Raw genomic sequence first — 16,027 nt, 5'->3', positions numbered from 1 at the left:
CACAGCTAGCATTATAATTACTGGCAAAAAGCTAAAGCCATTCCCTCTAAAATCAGGAACGAAACAAGGATGCTCACTCTCTCCACTCCTCTTTAACATACTATTAGAATTCCTTGCCAGAGCAATAAGGCAAGAAACAAGCCTAAAGGGGATCCAAATAGGGAACGAGGAAGTGAAACTTTCCCTCTTTGCAGATGAGATGATTCTGAATTTAAAGAACACTATCTGATATATTGAATTTATTTGGATTTGGTTATTTGAAACCCCTATGACCCAGCAATTCCACTACTTGGCATTTACCCAATCGTCCAGAAACAAGGACATACTAAATCCACTAGCACAACAATGTTCATGGCAGCGCTATTTACCTAGCAAAGATATGGAACCAATCCCCATGCCCCTCAGTTGATGAGTGTATCAAAAAGAAGTGGTATTTATACACAATGGAATTCTATGCCGCAGTCAGAAAGAATGGCATTGCCCCATTTGTAAGGAAATGGAAAGACTTTGAAAAAATCATATTAAGTGAAGTAAGCCAGAGTCAAAGAACATTGGCTCAATGATTTCTCTCATTTGTCCTAATCATTAGAAACCTTGGGCTCTCCTAGCAGAGATTTACAATAGAACAAAATCTAGATAGGTAAGGTCATATAGTATGATGCTAAATGAAAGGACTTCCAGGATATACAAACAAAAGTCATACAAAGAGTGATTGTTGCCCTTAAGGTACTGTTATCTCTCATCTCTTTTGCTGTCCTTTGGTTTTCTCATATTGTTACAGTATTTCTCCTGGTTATCTGATATATTGTACATATGCTTATTTGGTTATTTGAAGTCAGATAGGGAAGGGAGGAAAACAAGATGAGGGACTGGGGTGGGGGAAGGGAAATGGGGACCAAGAAATGTAAAAATGTATCAACATATGTGAAGTAATGCACCCTCTATCTGGTGAATATAATGTAACCCTTCTATTAATTACAATAAAATTATATGAAAAAAATAACCATGCTAGTAGATCTTCTCTCATAAACTAAGCCACTGAGAAAATGATTAGCTTACAATGTGCTGTTATAGAATACAGGAGAAAATTTTAACCATAATTGTGGATTGGATGACAAATGCAGAAGTATTGTGGTTGGTTTATTGGTGGGTATAATTCAAACAGTGACCCAAGAAGAATTTTATCATTTAAGTAGATAGTGGGGAAAAAAATAAGTTAAAATAGTTATCTAGCTATTGAGAAAGTACCATATTTAATACTGAGTTAAGCACTGTAAAATCAATAAAAATAGTCTCTTATCCCATGAAATCTAACATGTACAGGAAAAGAATATTGACAGTATTTTAAGGAAAAGTGAAAGTATAAATTGAAATTAATTTGAACAAAATCTCAAACTTACAAGTTACTGAAAAAAAACTTGAAAGTTACAAACCGGTTGTTTTGTTTTTATGTTAGTTGGCTGAATGTTTTCAGGGTAAGAGATAAAACATATAGATTTGCATTTTGCTTGTTTCGAAGGAACCAGGAAAATGTATATTTAGAAAGGAATGGTTGACTTAATGAAGTTGACAAAAAATTTAAAGTATAAGACAGTACTCATGGCTCATGCCTGTAAATCCTCATGAATGGACAGAAAATTCCACAGACATTTATCTCCAATTAAGCATCAAAAAAAAGTTAGCAGTGATTCAAGTAGTTAGAGCATTAGACTTGAACGAGAAAGCTCAGGGAAAGGTCCTAGACCCTATGGAGTAATGCCCACACAAACGCGCGCGCGCGCGCGCACGCGCGCGCGCACACACACACACACACACACACACACACGTGCGTGAAAAGTTTAAAGTCAAATAGAAGTAGCTATTTAAGAAAAGAAGATGTGTGGTCTGGAGAATAGAAAAATAAAGTGATGTGCAAATAAAATAGCCATCACTTTTCTACTAACCAGGCAGCTGGCTGCTCTGAAGCTGAAAAATCTTGAGCCCAAGAAATGAGCTCTAAAAGTCAGATAAGTGGTTAAATGGTCCATGCAAATATCCACCCATACCAGCCAACACTTGTGATCATTTTAAAGACATGGATCACTTGACCTAATACATGGCATATAAATAAACAAACAATTGCACAAATAAACATTCATCTGGGAATTAAGGAACTGAAATATAGAAGGAAATAGAGAATTTAAAGGTTCAGACAGGTTCAGAGGAAAATAAAGCTTAAGTGTGTCATCAAACACACAGGGTGACAGAGGAAGGGAAGAGAAGGGTAAGAGGGGAGGCTCTGAATGGTTCAGAAGAACAGGTGGGAAGGACAAAAGCTGTCATCCAAGAACTGACATCTGAAGCTTTCCTAGCAGCAAGGCTTGTATCAGAAATGCAGAGAATCTAGACAGAACCGCAAGATAACTGTGCTTAGAGGAGAAATGGATTATTGTTATTTATATTGTTGTTATCACTGTCATTACTACTAATTATATTCTGTATCTTTCCTATCCAGAATGCCATCTTACCACACATGCATTGACTAAGTCCATCAATCTCAGGGGTAACTCTATCCAAGGAACTATCCAGCAAATAACTGTTAATTCCTAAACATAGTCATTTAAATGTCATGATAGTCAGTACAGATGAGAGACTTTTTTCATTCCACGATTTCAACAAAAATACTATTGTTGTACTCACATCTGGTCAATGTAACGGATAACGGGCCACACTGTTTTGTTTCACTCTCGTTGGGCAGTTTTGCTGCCTTGTAATAACTAGAAGCATTTCTAGGAAGAAAAGAAAAATTGACATTACAAATAAGAAAATTAGAAAACAGCTCCAGCAAAATCTTTTGAAATTAAAACCTACAATGGAATCATCTAAAAGGAATGTTTTATATCTCCATCTCTTTATCCAAGGAAACATTCATCTTATAATAGATCATGTGTGAGGCTTTCCAAGGGTCCGAGCACTGCCCTTAGGCTTTCTCAAGGCTAGAGCTCTACCACTTGAGCTACAGCACCATTTCTTTCTTTTTCTATGTATATGTGGTATCCAGGAATTGAACCTGATCTATGTGCATGCTACGTAAGCACTCTACCACTAGACTAAATTACCAGCCCCTGCTCATTTTACTTATACCAAAGCTGCTCACGGGCATTTTCATTCAGTTAGTTTTTTTCCTGTCATTTCTTCTCCCTGAAATGATCTCCTAATCTGGGTGAGTCTCTTGTTACTGTCAACAGGGTCTTTATTGAAATTCATTTATTGTCTCAGTAAAGATTTCCACATCTGCTACATTTAAAAGTAGAACACCCTGCTCCTGACCCTATATGTTCCTAATCTCATTGGAGTTTTAGTCAAAGTCCTCATTAACTTATAAGGTACAAACACTTTTCCCAAATAAAACTCTATATTTTTTTATTCTACCCCTTCTGTCTAACATTATACCATAGTGGTTTTAATGAGTTTTACTGATGGAATTAATACCAAAGCATATTGTTAAGTAGTGAGATTCAGAGAAAGCTAGGAAATTTTCTATTGTCATTATTTTTGTTACCATTATCATTATTATTAATTATATTCTTATCCATCTTATCCAGAGCCCTATCTCAATCATGTAAAGAAAGTTTATTCTATTGAACAAGGATGCTGAATGTTTTCTTTCAAATAAAGAACCAGTAAATAAGAGATTTCATTTTTCCAAGAAAAGGTAGGCTCTAGTTCCATAATGTTTTAAATATAACTCCAGTTTGAATCTCAGATCCTTACCTACAAAAATATGGTGGTATATCATCAATCATTTTACAAGGGTGCTGAGTAAATAAAATGAAACAAGCCAGTGGAAAAATGACTTGAATATCACAAAAAGACAAATAATCCTTGCTAACTCTATTATGCAATATAGTAAAGACATACCTCCATCTTCATAAAATTGTATATTACCATCTATACAGAAAGCCTCATGTCTGTCCTAGCTTTTGAAGTTAAATTATGGTGGATCCACTGCTAAAAAAATTAGGCCTTTTGATTTGCAAAATATTTTTCTAACAAAATAACCATTATTAGTATCTGAAATAGTCACCTTACTTTGCCTGATATAAAAAGTTTCAAAAATATCATATCTTAATGCCAAAAATAATAACTAACACTTTGGATTTTTTTCTGTAGATTTGACACTACTCCAAGTTACAATATTTGATTTTCAAATAACAAAGCATAAGTGTAAATATCATCATCTCCATTTAAAAATGGAAGAATTGAAATTGAATGATTAATTAAATATAACACATAGCTAGTAAGTGGTAGAACCATCCATTTATAACACAAAAGCAGATTTTAATTGAGAAGTAGACTTATAGGATATAGAATAAACTAGAATTTTGATAGCGGTTTGTCACAAGTATGGGGAAATGTGAGTAAATTTTAAATAAGAGCATGAAGTCACAAGCTCTCTGTTAGAAAACATAGTAATTAAACTTTATAACTAGTATACTTGCTTATCAAGGCCAAGAAGTTACACAGCTTGTTTTTTGTTCATTTGTTTGTTTGGGGTTTTTGGCTTAGTAATTCAGTGTGGAATAATGATACATTTGATTCTTGACTAAAGGTAAAGAAACAGTTGCTGAAGGGCTACTTTGGAAACTTACCTAACTTTAATTTACATATTCAGTCCAGAAAACTCTGGCTTACATGTGTAACATAAATCAGCCAATGTCTGTTAACCATGGGATAGTAACTCTGACACTTGGACTGGTCCTAGGGAGAAACTTAACTCTCCAAGTTCCTTCAACAAAAGCTTGTTCCATGGAAAACAAAATCCTAGTCATTTCCCCCCCTACAAATAACTTACTTTTGGTCAAAATAAGATAAATGAGCTGACTTTCAGGACAGAGTTCCTAAAAGTCAATCATATTTACACTTTACAGAAAATTTAGGGAATATATAGGACCCTAAATGAATTAAAATGAAAATAATAGACACATTAGTATCTATTTGGGACCTGGTTATTTAATTTTAGCTAGTTGGTTGAGAAGCACTGAGTCTCCAGAGTAATTCATTCTCTTCTGTAGTCACTTCTGTAAATGGATTCGTTGTAATGTTGGAGAGTAATAACAGCAATTCACTTTGCAATTATCAAGAGCCAATACAAAAGATATGACAAATATCACTTTCATTGCAAGTGTCACTGGCTGTGGTCAATTTAAAAACAATCACTTAAGAATGTTCTTTAACAGCAATCTTGCCTTTCAGAAGGGGGTGAAAATGAATGAGCAGGTCCATGCCTTCCTCCAATACTGACAATTTGTTATCTCTTTTTTTTTTTTTTTGCCAGTCCTGGGCTTGAGCTCAGGGCCTGAGCACTGTCCTTGGACTTTCTCAAGGCTAGAGCTCTACCACTTGAGCCTCAGCACCACTTCTGGCTTTTTTTCTATGTATGTGGTACTGAGGAATCGAACCCGGGTCTTCATGCATGCTAGGCAAGCACTTTAACCACTAGGCCAAACTCCCGGCCCCAATTTGTTATCTCTTGATAAACACCTAGTCTGACAGCATATATGTATATATATATATATATATATATATATATATACACCTTAATATATATATACACCTTAATCTTGCTCTGACCTTTCCCCATCTGAGTGAAGCATCGCAGATTCTGAACTGTCATAGAGAAGAGATCCAAGAAAAGAGCAAGGAAATCCTACTGATAACTCATTTGCTTGGCAACAAACTGAGACACAATTTTAGAATACACAAAGTACGCCATATCTCGTACAAACTTGGCTTCACCCATTATCCTTTCAACCATGGTAACAGCAGGAGATGACCATATACGATATCACCAGTATTTAAGGTAAATGTATTATAAATTAATTCTGATTCTCAGTTGTGAAGATATAAGTTTCAAATGCCATTGGTTAGTATTAACCAGGTAGGGAATTATTATGGTAGAAAAATATTACACCCTTAAAATATAATCTAAGCAAGACAGATAGGTCTCCTGATAATGCTAAGGATGTTAAGATCAAGGACACACAAGAATATTAAGTGCTTAGCTCTATACATAACTAAAACCACAGCTGAAAAGCCACTAGCTGACAATCTACCATTTCTCTCTATGCCAGCGTGAAACCCATGACCCCTCCCTCCCTCCCTCCCTCCCTCAAATCAATGTCCTTCTTTATTGTTAAAGGAGATAATTGTCTACATTTTTACATCTTTTCCAAATAGGTAAGTGCTTCAAGGGGATGGTTATAGCTGCCAAATATATGCTATTATAAAAAAAAAAAAAACACCCACAATCTGGAACTGATAAAATTCCTGATCTCTGTTAAGGTGTTGCTTAGGTAGCCAGATAGGTTTGGAACAAATAGACACATTACTTTGAAAAATTCAAATATGTAAGTACTTGTACTGTGTTGCAGAATATCAAATATTCCATGTATGTTACTATCTATGTCCTATATATGTCTTCATGTAAAAGGGAAAGAACAAGATAGAACAAAAATATTTTCCCATGGTCAGTTGAATAAGGTATAAAGCTAAGAAATGCTTCAACATTGAACATTATCTTTTTATTTTTACATAATTGTTTATAACTAGAATAAGTAATGAGATTTAACTTTAAAATAGATAGCATGGTGAAATTCAAAGAGCTTCTCTAGTTTTGGTCCTCAGGAAAATATGACCAAAATATAATAACTCCTAAGAACTATCATCAGATCATTTTTTTTTCAAAACAAATATAAATCCTAGTCCATGTACCTCTTAGGAATTAACTCTTTTTGGACATTTTTTATTGTCGGGGTAATGTATAGAGGGATCATGATTGCATTTGCAAGGTAGAAGGTGCATTACTTCATACACGTTGATATCCCTTCTCATGTTAGGAGTTAACTCTTAAATACTCAGTTTGTCCTTCAGAAATAAACTTATGATTAAAGATGAATAGCTTAAAAGCGGAAAAATTAATTATTCATCCATATGTCAATTTATTTGACATGCATTAATGACTCATGACATTGCTCTCTATTAGAAGCTAAAGATTCATTAGGAACTAAAATAATTTTTAGATAGCTACCCAGATTACCCAAAGTTTTAAGTACTAACTCTATAAAAAAGAAAGGATTAAAAGAAGGATGTGGATTCAGTTTTCACACTGTTTCTGACACACGGCAAGGCAGAGAAAACTTCACAGCCTTACCCTAGAGAAAATATAACAGGTTTCTGAGAAAATATAACAGAGTTTCCCACCTACGCTACCTACACATCAGGTGACCTGTACTGAGAGGGAAATTATCATGAAGTCAGGGGGTTGTTTATTTTACCACCGAAATTCCAGATCCAAAAATGGTACCTATATTGCAATTTTGAAAGTCCAAACTATTCAGTGTATTTATAAAGCCACCTCTATGTTATAACACATATAATAATACATGCTGATATTTTATCCTTATGCCACTACAGTTCCAACACATATAATTTTACCTTGTTCTTCTTCAGTATTCTCATCTGCAGAAACATTATCATGCTAGCACTTAACTATTTGGAATGATGTGAAAATTAATCTTTTAGTATAGGCAGAGTGCTTATAAAACGTTTAGATACAAGATAAACACAATACCCACTGATGATAGTATGTTGTCCCTTAAAGCTTCTAGAAAGGTATAACCATGACAAATGTAGAATTGATAAACATGTAAAGAATATAGTTTATCATTTAAAACAGAAAGATTTGCAATGGATTTACCAGTAATAAACAGAATATTCTAGATTCTTCTCCTTATTTGAAATATTAGGAATTGAGATCTGATTTTATAGCTCTCTAAGAATATCATTTCCTACCAATGAATGCTCTCATATAAATTTTACACAGGCTTATGTTAAATATAGGTTAACTGACAGATTCTTTTGAAATGCTCAAAGTGATTAATCAAGACTGTTTCATTTAGTGATGAGAGATATTCAGTGATATTTCAAGATTTCAAGTTTGGTTAAATTAAGAACATAAGCACAAAAACTCATTTGAACTCGGAAATATTTTGGGCCCTGGGGAAGCTAAATGGTAATATCCAAAAATAAGAAGCCTAGTATCAGGAAACTTAACTGACTTTCAACTATCTTCACATTGATTGTCAGTCATAGTTTTGTTTAGTGTAGACTAAATAAATTCATGTTAGATAAGGTTAAATTTTTAGCACTCAGCCAAATGTTTGCTAAAATTCCACAATGGACCTCATAGTTCACTAAATGCTGAAAATAAAAGTTAATAATAATAGCACAACACTTTTCCTAATTGGACAGTGCTCATAATCTAGGAGCTTGGGATAAGAAAATGATGACCGCAATATTTTATTTGTGAGGGTGTTTATACAGATTATAGAATGTTCATGTCTTCACTGTATTAGTTCAGGAACCAAAAAGTAAGCACCAAGGAAGGGATAAGATGTAGAAAAAGGTTATTAAATAAAAAGAAAAAGATTATTAGGAGAAATGATGATTGAAGTTCAGGGTTGAATGAACAAGAGAAAGAAGGAAGTTATTCCAGAGGATAGTAAAATTCTGAGACACTTGAACTCAGAATGAAAAGACTTTAAGGCCGGATAGGCTGCTATCAAGTCAGTGATGTTCCTAGCAGCAAGACAGATGGCTAATGTTTATGAGAGTAGTTTTACTTATATATCAGGACTTAAGAAAGTTCCTCAATATTACAGAGGAACAGTGAACAAAGTGAAGAAAAATGTAGGTGAACAGATTACAGACAGGTTAAACCTGGGCCAATGTGGTAATGTTGTAAATGTGTGTGTAATGTGTGTAAATGTGTGTGGTGAGGAGAACTGAGTTATAATACACTGGAGCTGGAGTCTGAGGCAACTAGAGAGAAAGATGAGATTGTGATTAGGGAATGCAAAATAAGTTCTATGAAGATATTTGTCTTTATCCTGCAGATTATATGCTTCCAATAAAGAAAAGAATACTTCACAGAGAATGTTGCTGGATCTGTACTCTGGAAGAAGCTATAAAGTATTGAGCATTATCACATAGAATAATCTATGAGAAAAAGTAGAGAATTCCAACAGGAGTGAAGTAACATAAAATCGAGCTGATCTAGGGTCCATTTCTGATTCCACAATTTACCAATCATATGACCAGTGGCAAGTCATTTTTCTTCACAGGGCCTTTTTAATTATTTTTTGGTATAAGCCATTCCATAAGTACTTATCTCACTGCGGTAAGATTGTATTTGTAAAATCAATAAGAGCATCCTCAGGCTCTAAGGTGGTAAAACCAGACAAACGATTACATTCATATCCTGGGCCAAGGGTGTGCTTAAAAGTACTTTCTATATAGCCCATTGTAAAATTCATTTTTTTAAACGACATAGACTGGTAGGAAAATTATATTTCCTGCATGGAGCTTATCTTTCTGAAATGACCTGTATGAAGTCTTATTTTATTCCTTATGTATGAGAAATGCTTAAATAACTAATTGTCCAAGACTGGGATGGGTGTTATGCCACTTTGTATATTTTTTTCCTTTTTTATTGTACTTTATTTTCAGGACAATATATAGAAGGGTTACTGTTATATTCAGGTGATGGATACATTACTTCCTGAACCTTGATACCCATTCTGATGTTTTTGTCTCCCTTTCCTTCTGCCAACCCCTTTCCAATTGTTTTGTTTCCCCCTTCTCTTCCCTATTTGAAATAAACAAATAAACATACATACAATATTCCAGGTAACAAAGTCAGTAACCACATGAGATTAACTATAGTGAGAAAAAAGAGAAAAGAAATAGTTTCACATAGTATATTAAGAACAACAATCACCAAGATAAACTTCTTGTTTCTCTAACCTATAATTCATTTCGTTTAGTCTCATCCTGTATGACCGTATCTACATAGCTTTTGAGCTATTATGATCCTCTGCTCGGAGAATCCTAGATGTGTACAAATGAGGAAAAACATGGAGCTTATGCTCCTTTGGGTCTGGTTTACTTAATAGGATTTTTCCAAGTCTTTCCATTTCCTTAGGGAAAGGGGAAAACAAGATGAGGGGAAGGGTTGGGGGAGGAAAATGGGGACAAAAACATGAGAAAGGGTAGCAATGTTTGTGATGTAATGTACCTTCTACCTGGTGAATATAATGTAACCCATCTATTAATTAAAATAAAATATTTTAAAAATGTAAATCAAAAGTGAGAATCCACTTCATTCCAGTTAGAATGGCCATGATAAAGAAATCTTATAAGAACAGATACTGGTGGAGATGTGGCCAGGAGGGATCACTACTACACTGCTGATGGGAGTGTAAACTCATTCGACCACTATGGAAGCTATATGGCGATTCTGCAAAAGTCTGAACATTGAGCTCCTCTATTACCCAGCAATCCCACTCCTTAACATTACCCAAATATCCAGAAATAAGGCAGAATTATTTACCATAGCTAAGATATGGAATCAATCCAGATGCCCTCCAGTAGATGAATGGATCAAGCAGATATAATATTTGTACACAATGGAATTCTATGCTGTCATTAGAAAGAATGACATTGCACCTTTGTAAGGAAATGGAAAAACTCAGAAAAAAATCTTATTAAGTGAAATAAGCCAGACCCAAAGGCTTCATGACTTCCCTCGTTTATAATAATCACTATACATCTAGAATTCTCCTATCAGAGAATCTCAATAACTAAAAAGCTATGTATGTAAGGTCATACAGGATGAGACTAAATGAAATGAACTCGGTTATGGAAACAAGAAGTTTATCTTTATAATTGTTGTCCTTAATGTACTAAGTTAAGTTACTTCTTTTCTGTTTTTCCACTTCTGATTAATCTCATATCGTATATTATTATACAATTGTTTATTTGAAGGGAAGAGGAAAACAATTGGGAAAGAATGAGGGAAAATGGGACAAGACATGAGAAGGGATATTTAGGTTTGAGAAATAATGCACCCATTACATAATGAATGTAATTGTAACCCTTCTCTACATTGTCCCGAATGTAAAATGAAATTTAAAATATGTCTATAATTGGAATGTATATTTCTTGAATATTAAACCTCATGAAACATTTTCTACTCCAATAAAGTGTATACAAATTCTTATCCTGTTGGATAAATCATTGCTGCCCCAGTATAATCAGCCATGGGATCTAGAATTTCAACCTCTTTTTGAAGAGAGAAATAATGAGACTTCTTGGCAATCTACCCACTATGGTAAAAGGTATCTATTTCCTTCCATTTTCCTATCCTCCTTCAGTCATGTTCCAAGGAAGAGATCAGAGTTTTAGCTTTCTGAGAAGCTAGGATTGTATGCATGAACTACCAGTACTCATCTTTCCTGTTTCTTAATTTAATATTCAATGTTTCCAATATGTCTTTGTCGTATATTTTTATTTTGTCCTTTTAAAATGTTGTTTCAGACAGGAAGTTGGATTCACAGCTCTTGTACTTTATTTTTACAAAATCCTAATTTACCCCTCCCCTGCATAGCATCTCACTGGGTATACTTCTCATTATTCTCAAATTGTTCCAAAGCAAAATTTGGATCTCCTCCTATGACATTACAATATGTCATATATTCTGTTCAATATGAATTTTCCACTCTTTCTTAATTACCTCTTATCTAAATATACTTCAGGCTTCATAGCTTTTGCTAAATTAGCTATTTTTCCCCCTTGGGCTTGAAGTCATGGAAGAATTGCTAGTAAAAACTCATAAGAATCTAGTATTTTTTTTCATTTTAATGTGAATGTATTCTAGTTGTCATTATGACCAGAGGAAAAATTTCATGCATCTTGGTTTCCTTCTTTGCCCAAATAGCAAAGATTCAAGAATATCAGTAATTTTACAGTGAAAGTAGTGGGAATATAACCATTTGGCTTGGTAAAAAACATAGAAATAAAATCATGACCCTCCACCTCCCACTCAGTATTCCACAGTTTGTTGAAAGAGCCCTTCCTTAAAAGAATGTAATCTCTATCTTCTGTATTCTCTATACCTCTGTAATCAAATGACCATCTTCTCTATTTCCTTCATTCTTTCTACCTTCACTATACAAAGGGCAGATAAATGGCAGAAAGCCATATCTCTATGTTTAACAAGTGTATTTACTGAATTTTTTTTCTTTCCTACTCAAATGTTTCTGTTCTTTGTGAACAAAATTCAGATACTGGTATACTGGTATACTTGTTTTTGAATCTTAACATGAATTCTGAACATTTTATTTCTTTCATGTTAGTACCTATAAATTTACCCCATTCTTTTTTAAAGGCTTCATAATATTTTGGATGAATAAATGCATGAAGTAGATGAAACCAGGTAAACTCCTAGTATCTGATATCCTTCTTACACAGTGCATTATTAGCTACAATACAAAGAAAGTAATGGAAATAACATGGCATCTTTCTTCACAGAATAAGGACATTCTAAAATACAGTCATGTTTAGAGGCAGAGACAGGAAAGTAAACTGTGCATTGATTTTTCTAGAAACTTTGATGGTGAATTGTTTTATCTTTCTTTCTCTGCTAAGCTCTCAAATAAAAATCTATAAAAATGGAAGATTTGTTTTCCAAAACCATTCCCAGATGCAGAAAAGAATGCAAAGTAAGTATGAAGTTTGGGGTAGGCCAATTCAGTTCAACACTGAAACATAATGTATGACATGTACGACATGCCACTGTGCTGATTAGCTCCATCAGAGATGGGAAAATATTATGGGTAGGGAGAAGGAAAATATATTTATTTCTGATTTAAAAGATGGTTCAAATTTATAAACAAGACAGGTTGGGAAAAAGTAGGTCACTAACTTGTGTTTACAAGATCTTATTCCCCACGTAAATTGTACATACCTCTATTTTGTTACATGGAATTATAAAGAAAAAGAAAACTTCATGTCTTGACATTTAAAAAACTTGTACCCTGGGGCCGAGAGTTTTGCCTAGTGGTTAAAGTGCTTGCCTAGCATGCACAGAGACGCGGGTTCGATTCCTTGGTAACACATATATAGAAAAAAAGCCGGAAGTGGTGCTGAGGCTCAAGTGGTAGAGTTCTAGCCTTGAGAAAGTCCAAGGACAGTGCTCAGGCCCAGGACTGGCAAAAACAACAACAACAAAAAAAAAACAACAACAAAAAATTTGTACCCTGAATTTCAAATGTCTGAAGAGTTTTAGACATTATCTGTACATATGTGCAATAAGTCATATGATTAGAAAATCCCCTATAAACAAATACTCGTTAAAAGCTCAAGAATCTCACAATAGCCAAGTGATGGAAACAACCCAGAAGCCCCACTACAGCTGAATAGAAACAAAAAATGTAGTACATATATACAATAGAATTCTACATAGCCATAAGACAAGATAAAATAATGGTATTTGCCAGGAAGTGGATGGAACTAGGAAAAATCATGTTGAGTGAGATAAGCCAAGACCAAAGGTACAAATGGCACATGGTCTCCTTGATATGTGGATATTAGATCCAAACAATACAGGAGTGATGACTCAATACTCGGGGACTCAAGATCATTGATATGAACTTTGAGATATAAATATATCTACATAGATATATAAGTGTATGATGGGATATTTATTCTACAGACATATGGATATTTTATATATCGATATGTATCTATGACAGACTCAGCTTAATTTTAATTTTGTTCTTAAAATTATGTGCTAGTGATTGCTTATAGCATTAACTATCTTGAATACTTTTTTGGTAAACATGATATTTGAACTCTGATGTAAAAAAATCAGTGCTAATAAAATCTTTTAATTAAAAAATCAATAAAGTATGTGGCAATGGTTGAGGATGCAAAAATAAAAAAAAGTTCATGAATCTAAAAGGAATTGCTAATTTAAGAAAAACTTAAGGTATAAGAACAGGCTCAAAGACATACTAAATCCACCAGCACAACAATGTTCATCGCAGCATTATTTACCATGGCAAAGATATGGAACCAACCTAGATGTCCCTCAGTTGATCAGTGGATCAACAAGATGTGGTATTTGTACACAATGGAATTCTATGCTGCTCTCAGAAAGAATGACATTGCTCCATTTGTTAGGTAATAGAAAGACTTAGAAAACATCATATTAAGTGAAGTAAGCCAGACTCAAAGGAACTTAGGCTCAATGGTTTCCCTCATTTGTCATAATCTGTAGAAACCTTGGGTTCTCCTAGCAGAGATTTGCAATAGAGCAAAACCTTGATACAAAAGGCCATATAGTAGGATGCTGAATGAAAGGATCTCTAGGATATAGAAACAAAAGCCATATAATGAATGATTGTTGTCCTTAATGTACTATGTTATCTCTCATCTCTTTTGCTGTCCCTTGGTTATCTCATATTGTTACAGTATCTCACTTTGTTACCTGATATATTGACTATATTTGTATTCGGTTATTTGAAATTGGATAGGGAAGGGGGAAAAACAAGATGAGGGGTGGGGGTGGGAGGGAGGGAAATGGGGACCAAGACATGAGAAACAGTATCAATGTATGGGAATTAATGCACCATCTGGCAAATATCATGTAACCCTTCTATTAATTACAATAAAAAATATATGAAAAAAAGAACAGGATTCTGACAATATCCCAACATGATAGACTAGAAATATCAACAATAATAATTAATATAAAAAACATTGAGTTTGTGTGCTCATTCTGTCTTCTGATATTTAACTGAGGCTTTCTTACTTCCTGACTCAATAGCCCCGGGAAAGAATTTCTGTAGGTCACAATTTTCTAATCTATAAAATGAGTATAAATTTGCCATACAGTTTAAATGAGTTTATACATGTGAAATACTAGATTCTTTTTTATTACTAATTATTTGGAAAATTTGATGATATTTAATTTAGCTTCTATCTAGGATGCGCACACTAAGACATGGTAGTAGGCTCTTGTTATTCTGATTTGAACAATGGCTAACTGAACAGTCTACATGACTCTGCAGTGCACTTAGGCTGAACTGGTAGGAAATCACAGAAAAAGGTTAAATCCCAAACCTCTGTCTCACCCAAGTCCAGGTTTTGTATGTCTCTTGCCCTTCACCACAGAGAAAACATGTCTAGGATCTGTTATGGAAATTCAAGAAGCCGACAGAGAGGTTTCAGTAGCTAGATTTTAAGTTTAGATTTCTTTCCCCCCTTTATTTCATATGATATTATATATCATGAAACAATATTTAGAGTTTCTGACACTGTTGCATTATTGGTCAAAAATCATTTTTCTGATGTCTCAACGTAAATGTATCTTTTATACAAATATATAACTTTCCAGCTCCCCAAACTGAGAGATTTCTGTATCTTTAGATATCTGTAGTACAAATGTACATTATTTGTGGAGATTGCCTTGGTCTACTAGTTGAATGCCCACTCATCTTTAGTAACTAGCTCATCTTACTAAGTCATCCTAAATAACTAATGCTTTGTTAGGGTGAAGCAAAGTGGACATGCAAAGTACAGTGAGACCTGCCACCCAAAATACAAGTGTTTCTAAACGTTATTGCAGGTCTTCAGATAGACCTAGGTGGAAATTTCACATCTTGTTTTCTTGTACTTTTGAGCTAGTGCTTTAAGGCATTCTGGCTTAATATCTACCATTGATCTACCACAAAACACAGCCATACAACACCACACACACACACACACACACACACACACACACACACACACACACACACACACTTTTCTTTATGTTTTAAACTTTGCCCCAGACTGTTGCCAAAATGAGATCTTTATATGAGAGGTAAACACAAATATCTAAATATAGCTGTACTAATTCATTTTCAGAGTTACAGCAAGGCACATGGGCTTGGTTGTATCCTCCTCCTCCTCCTCCTCCTCCTCCTCCTCCTTCTCCGTTTTTAGGAGAAATAAATTCTAAGGTTTTATAACAGCATAATAGGGTGTGTGGATTTTTTACAATGAGTTATTACCTATGATAGAATAAAGAAAAACAATGAAAAAAATGAAATGATCTTCAGGATATGGAAACAAGAGCTTTGTCTTGTGTAATTGCTGGGGT

General features: G+C 34.3%; 1 long non-coding RNA gene across 3 annotated transcripts in view; it reads right to left on the bottom strand.

Annotated features, from left to right (window-relative positions):
* LOC150052947 (uncharacterized) overlaps positions 1–16,027 on the bottom strand; it is a 530,194-nt gene that overhangs the window by 132,741 nt on the left and 381,426 nt on the right. For all 3 annotated transcript variants that reach the window (XR_016538140.1, XR_016538138.1, XR_016538139.1), the window contains exon 3: positions 2,680–2,768. This is a non-coding gene — a long non-coding RNA (uncharacterized LOC150052947). The remainder of the gene's footprint in view (positions 1–2,679; positions 2,769–16,027) is intronic.

The sequence above is a fragment of the Megascapheus bottae genome, chromosome 16 (genome assembly GCF_031878675.1).
Source record: "Megascapheus bottae isolate mThoBot1 chromosome 16, mThoBot2.hap1, whole genome shotgun sequence".
Taxonomy (NCBI): Eukaryota; Metazoa; Chordata; class Mammalia; order Rodentia; family Geomyidae; genus Megascapheus; species Megascapheus bottae.
Note: the sequence above shows the minus strand (reverse complement) of the source record. Positions and strands in the feature narration are given on the sequence as shown.